The following is a 12733-nucleotide window of genomic DNA, read 5'->3' as shown; positions in this document are numbered from 1 at the left end:
TCCCACCGCATAGAAAGCAAGTCGTGGGTATCCACCGCATAAAAAGCAAGTCGTGGATTCAAGAGCCCTTAACGAGGAACTCTGCCCCCTGTGATCAGTAGGGGGGTCAGGGTTGATTCAAAATTGGAAATAAAATGAACATGTCGAGCTAAATTTTCCCTAGCAGACATTCTTTCCTCTTGCAAACAGCATACCCATCAATCATTTCCTTCCTACTTTAGAACTTAATGTACAATGAATTCAATGCCGAGGTTTCCATCGGATTTCTCCAACATGTTTGGGGATATGTTCATTCCTAGCTAAACGTGTGCAATGTTAAATTAAACAACTTGAATGAAATTCTGACCTACCTCTTCCATTTCCTCGTCGATGGCCCGTGAGATGGCCGGTATTTGATCGTCCATGGGAGATTTTCCTTTTTCATTGTCATTGCTTGTTTCCGCCTCGTGGTCGTGGGCACCACCGAAACGAGTTCTCTTAACCGGAGCCATTTTACTCACTACTTAGGTAATTAGCTTGGAGAAAAAGCTAAGGTTCGCAAGCGTCATAACAACCCAATAGATAGATTAGCAACATCAATTAATCCCTCCTATATGAGAGGTCTAGATTTTTCCATATAGCAATCCTTATGGATGACACATAATCCTATGGGAACCGGCTCTAAAGATAATTACTCAGCTTACATAATTAAGAATAATAGGATTTCACTAATGGAATTACCAGAGAGATGAATTAAGTATGATTAATCTCTTTCTTAGCAAATAGATGGTGCATGTAACATTTAATGGCCTAATAACTTATGTGTAGTGGAAATTAGCATGAACATAGTGGGCATTTCATTAGAATAGATTCCTAATGAGAATTACAAGAGTGCTTGGGTGGAGAGAGAAACAAAAAGCATAACACCTAGTTAGATAGCATCGACAATACTTTCAAAAGAGAGAGAAATTAAACTATTGACAACAGTTGCGGACCGGATTTGCATGGAGCCAGTCCCCCCCTCCAAAAGGCTTTGTATTATGGTTTCTCCCATCAAGAGAGACATTGTACAATACAATTCTTTGTGTTCCTTCATCTCCCATCTCGTAGGACTGTATTCCTAGCTTGGTGGCCAACTCTATAGACATCTCCCATCTCGTAGGACTGTATTCCTAGCTTGGTGGCCAACTCTATAGATATAAAATTGTGAGTAGAACTAGGGTCAAAGAGAATAAAAGCATCATGTTCTCTTACCTTTCCCCAAGCATGGCATAGAGGAGATCCTTTGTGAGTTGTTTGGTGAGTCTCCTCCTCTTGGATTTCAACCAAGGAAGCTCTAGGAGGATCTTGGCGGTTGTTCTTTTGGGGACAAGCGCGGTACGCATGCCCTTGTTCGCCGCAATTGAAACACCGGTTATCCTTGCGATAACGCTCAAGCTCTTCAGAGGAGAGTTTGTTCTTACCTTTGTAAACTCCCTTCTCTTTAGCTTTGTTGGAGTTGCCCTTAGGAGACTTTTGGACATTGTCCTTCCCCTTAGGCTCATTGGAACCCTTATTTTCCGGGGGTCCCTTATTATTTTTTTTAGCCCCCGTTTGGAAATTGATTCGAGAGGCCACCATAGTGTGGTGTATTACCCCCGATATGGTACGTGGCCTTTGGGAGTTGACATACTCCGCCATTTCTTCGGTTAAGCCCGCACAAAACTGTTGCTTTTGATCTCCAAAATCCAACTTTTTGAAGACAGTGGCTTTGAGTTGTAAGTCCCAAAACTTGTCTACATATTTGTGGATGGATTCATTGGGAGAGAGCTCTAAGCTTCGCCATTCGGTGAGTACTTTGTCTTTGGCATTGGTGGCCAAAAGCTGCTTCATAATGGAAGCTCTTAAAACCTTCCATGTTCGTGGAGCTTCACCGTTGGCTCGTAGGCTAGACCACCATTGTGTGGCGGACTTTTGAAAGTGCATAGCTACATGGCGTAGCTTAGAGGACTCCGTGAAGCCCTCATCTCCAAACGCCGCGTAGCTTAGAGGACTCCGTGAAGCCCTCATCGAATTGTTGGATAAAGGCCAAGACATTGTCAGTAGCACCAAAGGTACCATCATAGGTAAGGAAAGAGATGCTCTTCCCTCCCTCTTTGAATTTCTTCAACTTGGACGACCTCTTCCATGCGGCATAGGATTTCCTATGGCCTCTTCTTTTTGATGGTTCAAAGGTTGCACCATCACTTTCTTCAGAAGGTGAAGAATTTGAAGAAGGTGGAGAAGAGGGTGACCTCTTTCTCGCCTTTTTCTTGTCTTGATCTTTGTCATCTTCACCATAGCTTTCATAAGAGGAAGAGGATGAAGAAGATGGAGAAGAGGGTGTCCTCTTTCTCGCCTTTTTCTTCTCTTGCTTTTTATCATCCGTCTTTGAATTATGGCGTGAAGAAGAGTGTGATGGTCTTCTTCGCTTTAGTGGTGATGGAGAGCGTTTAGCCCGCCGTCTTCGTGGAGCCATCTCCGCCGAGGTGGCGGGAGACTCGCTTCTTTCTTGTTCCTTCGGTGGAGGCTCTTGAGTTCTCCTTTGGGAAGGAGATGCATCATCAAGAAGTAAATTCTTGAGCCCTTCATATGGATTCTCTTCTTCGTCCCGAATCGGAGAGAGACCTCTTTTGGTAGTCTCACAAGGAGGCTTCCTAGGTGTTCTCTCGTCATGGTGATTAGCTTGAAGAATCCCGTGAGCACAGAGCTGCTGTTGCACTTCATTTTGGAGAGATGGATTGCCCATGGCTTGTTGAAGCCTAGAACAAGATAGTTAACAAGCATTGAAGCATCATGAGTAGCTTGCTCATGAGCAAAATCAAAGTTATCAACATTAATTTCACTCTCTTTACTATTGTCAGCCATTCTAACAACTTTTAGGTGTAAACATTTTAGGTGTACTTTGGCACTTCAAGCCCTAGTTGCTACTCCTCTTTACCCCTTTAGAAAAAGCACTCAAGCTACTGTACCCGCGGCTCGAATACCATTAATTGCAAGGAATAGAAGAGAGGGTCTTTCAACACCAAAACAACACCGGCTCCTGTCAAGCTTCTAATAGCTCAATAGTGGTTAAGCCGTTGGCAAGCCCCGTAGGACTCCACAATTAAGACCATAGCTCTCGACGGTGATGCCCCGTTAACTGAACGAAGGCAGGCGCACTGCAAGGCTGAAAAATCCATATTCTACTTACTCACAGGCAATTAATAATACCAACCATTTGTAGCTAGCTTGAGGACCTCCCTTCTCGAGGAAGAAAAGAGAAACCTTGAGCTCTGATACCAATGTACCATTTAATGGCCTAATAACTTATGTGTAGCGGAAATTAGCACGAACATAGTGGGCATTTCATTAGAATATATTCCTAATGAGAATTACAAGAGTGCTTGGGTGGAGAGAGCAACAAAAAGCATAACACCTAGTTAGATAGCATCGAAAATACTTTCAAAAGAGAGAGAAATTAAGCTATTGACAACAGTTGAGGACCGGATTTGCATGGAGCCGGTCCCCCCTGCAAAAGGCTTTGTATTATGGTTTCTCCCATCAAGAGAGACATTGTACAATACAATTCTTTGTGTTCCTTCAAGACTAGCTAGTGCAATGAAGATGAAAGCTTCATGCACTAAGCAAAACACTTAACAAACACAACTTTAACTATCCCCATTCTCAGACCCAAGACCTCACACACCTTCGAAGATGCTGAGAGCTAGCACGGTATGAGAGTAGATTGAGAGGAAGAAGGAGTATCTTACGAGAAAGATGTACATCTCCTCACATAATCACTCATATTAGCATAGCTTAGCTTAGTAATTAGCTTGGTAGAGGAGATGAACATGCATTGAAGCTTGGCTCTTGGTTGGATTTGCATCCACATGCCAAGAGAGTGTCGATGTAGGCTTCTATCTCACAAGCTTGGAGTAGGTGATGAGCTCTCCATTAAAGCTTGGGAAGAGATAGTCTTCTTTGCTTCACACATAACCTGTGTGTGAGTGTGTGTGGGATAATGCCTTGCAAAAATCAGCCCCCTCTCTCTCTTGGGCGAGCCCCCTTGCTATTTGCTCTTTGTGCAGCTTCATTGGCCCTCCCCAAGTCAAGCCAATTACAATTAAGCAACATAAGTGATAGCCTTCTGACATGTGTCCCCCTTTCCCCTTTTGTGAGATCTTTAGGTAATTAAATAATTAAACTAAACTCTCATTGGACCCCTTTGCCTCCTGGCCAATAGGAATCAGGCAAGCCATGGGGCTCCTGAATGCTCATTGGACCCCTTGGGAGACTGCCCAATAGTCTTCTAGGAGACTTAATTCTTATTGGTTTCTTTTATTAAATGTTTTTAAATTAATTAAACTAGATTTAATCTAGCTTAATTCTCATTGGTCCACTTCAAGGGTCATCCAATAGAAATTGGGCACACCTTGTGGGCATCTGGCCTAGGGAGCTGACATGTGTCCCTCATTCCCTTTGTGTAAAGGGAGCCTGTGTGTGTGTGTGTGTGTGTGTGTGTGTGTGTGTGTGTGTGTGTGTGGCTTTCTCTCTCATCCCCTACCTTTAGGGCTCGCCCCCTCCCATGTAGGGATGTGCAAAGACTTTTAGGGCACACACAAAGCATCCAATTTTCCCTAGGGTTGACCTTTGGACACAACCTTTGAATTTTGGAACCTAAGCATTTTGGAAGTCTTAATGGGCTGAACCTTAGGGTCTTTTTAGCCCATTGTTGCACATGGCTCTTTTGCAGATACCCCCGCCTTTGGATCCCTATTTTCCCTCCTTTGGATCCCTACTGTGGCCGGTTTGCTAGCGTAACCAATATTGTAGCTTTTTCTCCCCTGGCACTTCCCCACATTAAATGATCAGTTTAATATGAGAAAATCATTTAGGAGAATTAGATATTGATTATTATGACAGTGCAGATTCACCTTATGCATAGGTGTGAGGAAAGTCAACTCTTAGACACTAAACGACAGATTAATTTTCCCTTAATTACATCTTAATGCATAAGAGAAATGGATTTAATTTAGCTACAATATTAATGAGTGACAGAAAGAGTGATTCTCATCAATCTACACAATTATCGGCTTACCGATTAATTACTATGCTACCTAGAGAGAGAAAATTCTAATAATCATGCACTAATCATTAATCAAGAGTGATGAATGGGTGATAATTCAGCTATGGGATGATGATTATATAATAGAATATGTTTAAGGAGAAATTAGAGAGTAATTATAGAGAATTACGACTAGGAATAAGCATAATAGACGAGGAATTTAGATGGTAATGAAAAGAATTTACAGAAGGCATTAATTAAACCGTGGTTACCGTGATTAAGGGCTAATAATCTTCTCGATTTTCTGATCTAATCGAGCTTCTTGAGGCGAGAATTAGACAACACCTCCCTCCTTGCTTCTCCTTCAAAAGGTGTGTGTACCGGCAGCACCTTCCCGGTGTGTAGGTGTGTGTGTGTGCACTATGTGTGTGTGAGCATATTTGTATGTGTGTGTGTGTGTGTGTGTGTGTGTGTGTGTGTGAGTAGGCCTTTAAATAGGCTCCTACAGGCTGAAAATCGATTTGTGCTGCTATAAGCATCTGAGTGAGCACTCAGTCCTTGCATGGCAAGCCTAGTTGCCTACCCACCAAGTGTCCAGTTGGTTTAGTTAACTGGTTCTCACACTTAGTTGCAAGCTTGGAAACTTCCCAAAGACTCCCACAAGGCAAGAGGGCGCCCCCTAGCTGCTAAAGCTGGTATGGAGTGGCCTAGAACCTGTTCCGACACAGTCCCGGGCTCCGGTGCCTCCCCGCTCAATTTTTGGAAAAATTGATTTTAGGCTAAAATGGGCCATACGAGTCGGATTTTGATGCCGTAAATTGCTATACGAAGCTCTAACTAAGACGTATTGGCCCGAGTACCTTCCATATTTAGGATCCCCCGGGGTCCGAAAATGCATTTTTTTCAAATTTCGGGTACGGGTGCAATTTTTCGAAACGGTCAAAACTAGACAGGTCGGGCGACCAAAAACTTTCTATTTTTGGAATTATTTTACAAAAATTATTTTAATTCACATTTCGAAGCTTTAAAACATTCTAAAAATCATGGCACTGACAGAATTTGAAAAACGGCTAAAAATAGTAACTTTTTCCATTATGTTCATTTCATGATACACTAGTGCTCTTTTGATCGGGGTTAGAGACCTTACAACCTCCCCAACGTGAAAAATTTGAGATGTCCTCATCTCAAGAATGTGTTTGGGTAATCTTTTATGAGTGTTGGTTCGTCCTCCCAAGTTGCATCTTCTTAAGGGTAATCCTTCCACTTTACTAGATGCTCCGTGATAGTTCTGTTGCGTAACTTCTTTTCCCTTGTTTCCAATTCGTAGTCAGGTTGGAGCTCGAGTACTCCTTGTGCTGGCATGATTATCTGATCTGGGTCCAAGAATTGATCAGGATTGGGGATATAGGGTTTGAGTAAGTTGACGTGGAACACATCATGAACCTTCAAGTTTGCAGGTAACTTTAGCTTGTAGGCTTGGTCACTTACAACCTTAACGATCTCGAATGGTCCACAATACCTTGGGATTAGCTTCTTATATCTGCCTAGAGATAAGTTGCTTTTCTTTGGTCAGACTTGCAGAAAAACCTTATCTCCTTCTTTGAAAGTTCTTTCCGAATGGTTCTTATCTGCATAATGCTTCTGTCTATCCTGAGCGACCTGAATGTCCTGGCGAATAGCTCTAGTCTGTGCTTCCATATCTTCTAACATCTTCCTAGATGCTTCTACCCTGATGGTTGGATCTGAGAATTTCAGTGGTGCTAAATAGTCCTGTCCATAAAGAGCTTTGAAAGGTGACATTCCAATGCTTTTGTGTTCGGAAGAGTTATAAGCATACTCCACCAAAGGTAGATATTGTAACTACTTCTTTAGTTCTTGCGAACAATAGGCTATGAGAATGTCTTCGATGACTTGATTAACCCTTTCAGTTTGCACATTTGATTGGGGATGATACGCTGTACTGAAAGCTAATTGTGACCCAATAGATTGGAAAAGAGAAGTCCAAAATTTTGATGTAAACTTGGCAATCTTTAGCTTCAGGCATCTTATTCTGCTAAACTAATGATACTATACGTTGGTACTCTGGATCTACCAAGGATTCTTCTTTGATTCCATCCCAAATAGGGTTATTTGGAATAGAGATAGCTCCGAGAAAGGATTTTCGGCTAAGAGCATGTAACATTTAATGGCCTAATAACTTATGTGTAGCGGAAATTAGCATGAACATAGTGGGCATTTCATTAGAATAGATTCCTAATGAGAATTACAAGAGTGCTTGGGTGGAGAGAGCAACAAAAAGCATAACACCTAGTTAGATAGCATCGAAAATACTTTCAAAAGAGAGAGCAATTAAGCTATTGACAACAGTTGAGGACCGGATTTTCATGGAGCCTTTCCCCCCTCCAAAAGGCTGTGTATTATGGTTTCTCCCATCAAGAGAGACATTGTACAATACAATTCTTTGTGTTCCTTCAAGACTAGCTAGTGCAATGAAGATGGAAACTTCATGCACTAAGCAAAACACTTAACAAACACAACTTGAATTATCCCCGTTCTCAGACCCAAGACCTCACACACCTTCGAAGATGGTGAGAGCTAGCAGGGTATGAGAGTAGATTGAGAGGAAGAAGGAGTATCTTACGAGAAATATGTACATCTCCTCACATAATCACTCATATGTAGCATAGCTTATCTTAGTAATTAGATTGGTAGAGGATATGAGCATGCATTGAAGCTTGGCTCTTGGTTGGATTTGCATCCACATGCCAAGAGAGTGTTGATGTAGGCTTCTATCTCATAAGCTTGGAGTAGGTGATGAGTTCTCCATTAAAGCTTGGGAAGAGATAGTCTTCTCTTTCTTCACACATGAGCTTGTGTGAGTGTGTGTGGGATAATGCCTTGCAAAAATCAGCCCCCTCTCTCTCTTGGGCGGAGCCCTCTTGCTAAATGCTCTTCCTGAAGCCTCATTGGCCCTCCCCAAGTCAAGCCAATTACAATTAAGCAGCATAAGTGATAGCCTTCTGACATGTGTCCCCCTTTCCCCTTTTGTGAGAGCTTTAGGTAATTAAATAATTAAACTAAACTCTCATTGGATCCCTTTGCCTCCTGGCCAATAAGAATCAGGCAAGCCATGGGGCTCCTGAATGCTCATTGGACCCCTTGGGAGACTGCCCAATAGTCTTCTAGGAGACTTAATTCTCATTGGTTTCTTTTATTAAATGTTTTTAAATTAATTAAACTAGATTTACTCTAGCTTAATTTTCATTGGTCCACTTCAAGGGTCATCCAATAGAAATTGGGCACACCTTGTGGGCATCTAGCCTAGGGAGCTGACATGTGTCCCTCATTCCCTTTGTGTAAAGGGAGCCTGTGTGTGTGTGTGTGTGTGTGTGTGGATTTCTCTCTCATCCCGTACCTTTAGGGCTCACCCCCTCCCATGTAGGGATGTGCAAAAACTTTTAGGGCACACACAAAGCATCCAATTTTCCCTAGGGTTGACCTTTGGACACAACCTTTGAATTTTGGAACCTTAGCATTTTGGAAGTCTTAATGGGCTGAACCTTAGGGTCTTTTTAGCCCATTGTTGCACATGGATCTTTTGCAGATGGCCCCCCCCTTTGGATCCCTATTTTCCCTCCTTTGGATCCCTACTGTGGCCGGTCTGCTAGCTTAACCAATATTCTAGCTTTTTCTCCCCTGGCCTTTCCCACATTAAATGATCAGTTTAATATGAGAAAATCATTTAGGAGAATTAGATATCGATTATTATGACATTACCTCTCTCTTGAAATCATAGTTGTCCTCGACTATGGTGTAGAGAAGATAAAGCATGTTCATGAGTCCTTTTCTTAGCGGGTAGAGGATCCCTATGTTACCCTACGACATCATTCCACAATGGATGACTAGTCCATTTGGCGCTTGAGAGCCTGAGGCTGCCGCAAGCATGTCTGCACATTAGTCCTATCAGTCTTCCATAGTAGAGTGACAAGCTCTACTTGGTGTTTGGGAGACGTCGTCTCCGCAAACTTGATCTAAGCATGCATACTACTTCATTTTTGTGCACAAATAAAGAAAAAGAGAGTCTTATAAGACAAAAATTTTGTTCATTTTTAACATTTTGTACATTTGCTTATTCTTGGGAAGCATTTTAAGCATTGACAAGGTTTATGTTATCCTTTAATTGTATGCCTTGCATCCATCTAGCATCTTCAAAAGGATAATTCTTAAACTTAATAAGATATCGTCGGATAGTCTTACCGCCTCTTAGTACCTTGTCTTCATGTCGGAGAATGGACTTGGGCTGCAGCACCTCTTCTTGGTCCTCGATCTCCGGTGGGTCTTCAATAGTTGGTTCTTGAGGTGGCTCTCCTTTGTAAGGCTTTAATAGGCTCACATGAAAAGCATTGTGTATGAGCCAATGATTGGGCAACTTGAGTTGATAGGCCATCTCATTGATTGGCCTAAGAATCTGAAAGGGACCATAGTACCTTTTTGCTAGTTTAGCATAGTACTTTTGGTGACCCGTAGGATTATTGCCCGTTGTGTGCCTTAATCGAGCCTTGGGAAACTTTAACAAGACCCAATCGTTTTCTTTAAAGGCTTGGGCTCTTTTGTGCTTGTCAACAACAGCCTTTTGCCTTTGCTGTGAGATAGAGATAGCATCCTTAATCTTTTGGAAAGATTCTTGTAGGTCTCGGCTATACTCATCTGTAGCAAAGATCTTCCCATGTACCTTAAGTAGCAAGGGACTTTTTGATCTTCCCTCAATTACCTCAAAAGGTGCTTTTCCTATGGAAGTATGTACAGTGTTATTGTAAGCATACTCCACTAAGGGTAAGTACTTCTCCCATTGGGATCTTTGATCTACTTTCGTTACATAGGCTTTTAGTAGATCAATAATGGTTAGGTTAGCTATTTCACTTTGGCCATCAGTTTGTGGATGATAGGCCGAAGAGAAGTTTAGCCTTGTTCCTAAATTCTCAAAGAGACCCTTCCAGAAATTACTGGTCATTCTAGGATCTCTATCTAACACTATGGACATGGGCAAGCCATGGTACTTGAAAATTTGTGAAATAAAGAGGGTTGCCATTTGATGGGCTTTGATAGTCTTTTTGACAGGTATAAAATGAGCTTGTTTACTAAACCTGTCTACTATCGTCCATATTCCCGTATTCCCATGGATAGACTTAGGCAATCCAAAGATAAAATCCATGGATATGCTCTCCCATGGTGAATTAGGGATTGGCAAGGGTTGAAGCAATCCAAGTTGCTTCCCTCTATGAAATTTTGTCTTTTGGCATATCACACATTTGGAAACATACTCTTGTATGTTCACTTTCATGGTAGGCCAATAGAAATATGTTTCAATTCCATTTAAGGTAGACTGAATCCCTCTATGCCCCGCATAAGGTGGAGCATGAGATTCATACATTACTTTCTCACGTAGTGAGTTAGTAACGCATAGTCTATTGCCATAGAGAAGATAACCATCTTGTAAAGTAAATGGTTCTTCTTTCTTCCCTAATGCAAGGGCTGAAATCACATCTCTAAAATCGGGATCAATAGTATACTCATCTATCATTGAAGATAGATCATTGTGAGTTGCTATGGAAACCGCATTCACTCTCGGCCGTCTTGAGAGTGCATCAGCTACTTGATTATGCTTGCCAGCAATGTGAGCAATATGAAAATGAAATTGCAAAAGGAAATTTGCCCACCTCATTTGTTTGTCGGAGAGCTTGGTCTGCGTCATGAAGTACTTAAGACTTTGGTGATCCGCTCGCAGAATGAAAGGAGTCCCCAATAAATAGTGCTTCCATGAGTCTAAGGCATGTAGAACTGCAAGGAGTTCCTTTTCGTATATGCCTAGAGCTTGCTCAACAGGGTCGAGCCTTCGACTCTCATAGCCTATGGCGTGCCCTTCTTGGAGCAAAACAGCTCCAAGGCAATCACCACAAGCATCGCATTGGACCTCAAATGGTTTTGAGAGATCCGGTAGTGTAAGCACAGGTTGGGAGATAAGCTTTTCTTTATGCTTTTCGAAAGCATTGTTCTCCTTAGCAGACCATGTATACCTAACGCTTTTCTTTGTTAGGTCATGTAATGGTCCCGCAATTTGTGAGAACTTTTCTATGAAGCGTTTATAGTATGCACACATACCTATGAAGCTTCTTAGTTCATGAAGATTCCTTGGTTTAGGCCATCCTTTTATTACCTCTAACTTGGATGGATCCATTTGGATGCCATCTTGAGAGATAATGTGACCTAAATACTGAATCTCTTGCAAGAAAAATTCAGTTTTCTTTCGATTAACATAAAGTTTATTCTCTCTTAAAACTTGAAATATTACCTGGAGGTGTTGCTTGTGTTCCTCCAATGAATTAGAGTAGATGATAATATCATCAAAGAACAGTCCAGTGAAGGTTCGATAACGCCTGAACAGCTTCTCCATCAAGCGGTTAAATGTGGCTGGTGCATTGGTCAAGCCAAAAGGCATGACAATGTATTCGTAAAGACCAAATGTAGTACGAAATGCGGTCTTTACAATGTCTTGATCAACTATCCTTATTTGATGATAGCCACTTTTTAGGTCAACCCTACTGAAGTAGGTCGATCCTTGTAGCTTATCAAATAGTTCTTCTACCCGTGGAACGGGAAACCTATTCTTGATAGTGATCCTATTTAGTGCTCTATAGTCGACACACATACGATATGTGCCGTCTTTCTTTTGCACTAATAGCACAGGTGACCAAAATGGAGATGAGCTTGGCCTAACCATACCCTTCTCAACTAACTCATGCACTTGCCGCATAATCTCCTCTTGTTGAGCTTGAGAAACTCTATAAGGAGGTTTATTAGGTGGTGAACTTCCTGGAAGAAGTTCAATTGCATGGTCATCATTACCTCGTTTAGGAGGTAGCTCACAAGGGATGTCGTCAATAAAAACATCTTGAAACCCCTTGAGAAAATTGGATAACTTTAATTCCTTTTGGTTGCTTTTATTTTCTTTTGCTAAAGCATTAGGTTCATTTTGAGAGTCTTTAACAAAAATCATGTACATGGAAATAGAGCTCTTTATTGACTTGTTGAAAGCTGGTGTATGTACAATGGGGATGGTGTTACCCATTTCCTTAGCATCTATATACATGTCTTTTTCCCTGAACTTAAAGGAGATTCTCCTTTCAGGAAATTTAACATCGGCAGCCAGGCGGTCAAACCATGGTGCCCGTAGGATTACATCCTCATGCTTGAGAGGAGAGATAAAGAAGTCCTCTTTGTCCACATAGCCTTGGACATGAAGCCTCAATTTCCCGATTAAGGGAGTGACTGAAGCTTCTTGCCCCTTGAAGGCACTGTCTACGGGTAGGACATCTCCCATCTTGTAGGATTGTATTCCTAGCTTGGTGGCCAACTCTATAGATATAAAATTGTGAGTAGAACCAGGGTCAAAGAGAATAAACGCATCATGTTCTCTTACCTTTCCCCAAGCATGGCATAGAGGAGATCCTTTGTGGTGAGTTTGGTGAGTCTCCTCCTCTTGGATTTCAACCAAGGAAGCTCTAGGAGGATCTTGGCGGTTGTTCTTTTGGGGACAAGCGCGGTACGCATGCCCTTGTTCGCCGCAATTGAAACACCGGTTATCCTTGCGATAACGCTCAAGCTCTTCAGAGGAGAGTTTGTTCTTACCTT

Source organism: Adiantum capillus-veneris, chromosome 11 (assembly GCF_014529385.1).
Source record: "Adiantum capillus-veneris isolate H3 chromosome 11, ASM1452938v2, whole genome shotgun sequence".
In the NCBI taxonomy this organism is placed as follows: Eukaryota; Viridiplantae; Streptophyta; class Polypodiopsida; order Polypodiales; family Pteridaceae; genus Adiantum; species Adiantum capillus-veneris.
Note: the sequence above shows the minus strand (reverse complement) of the source record.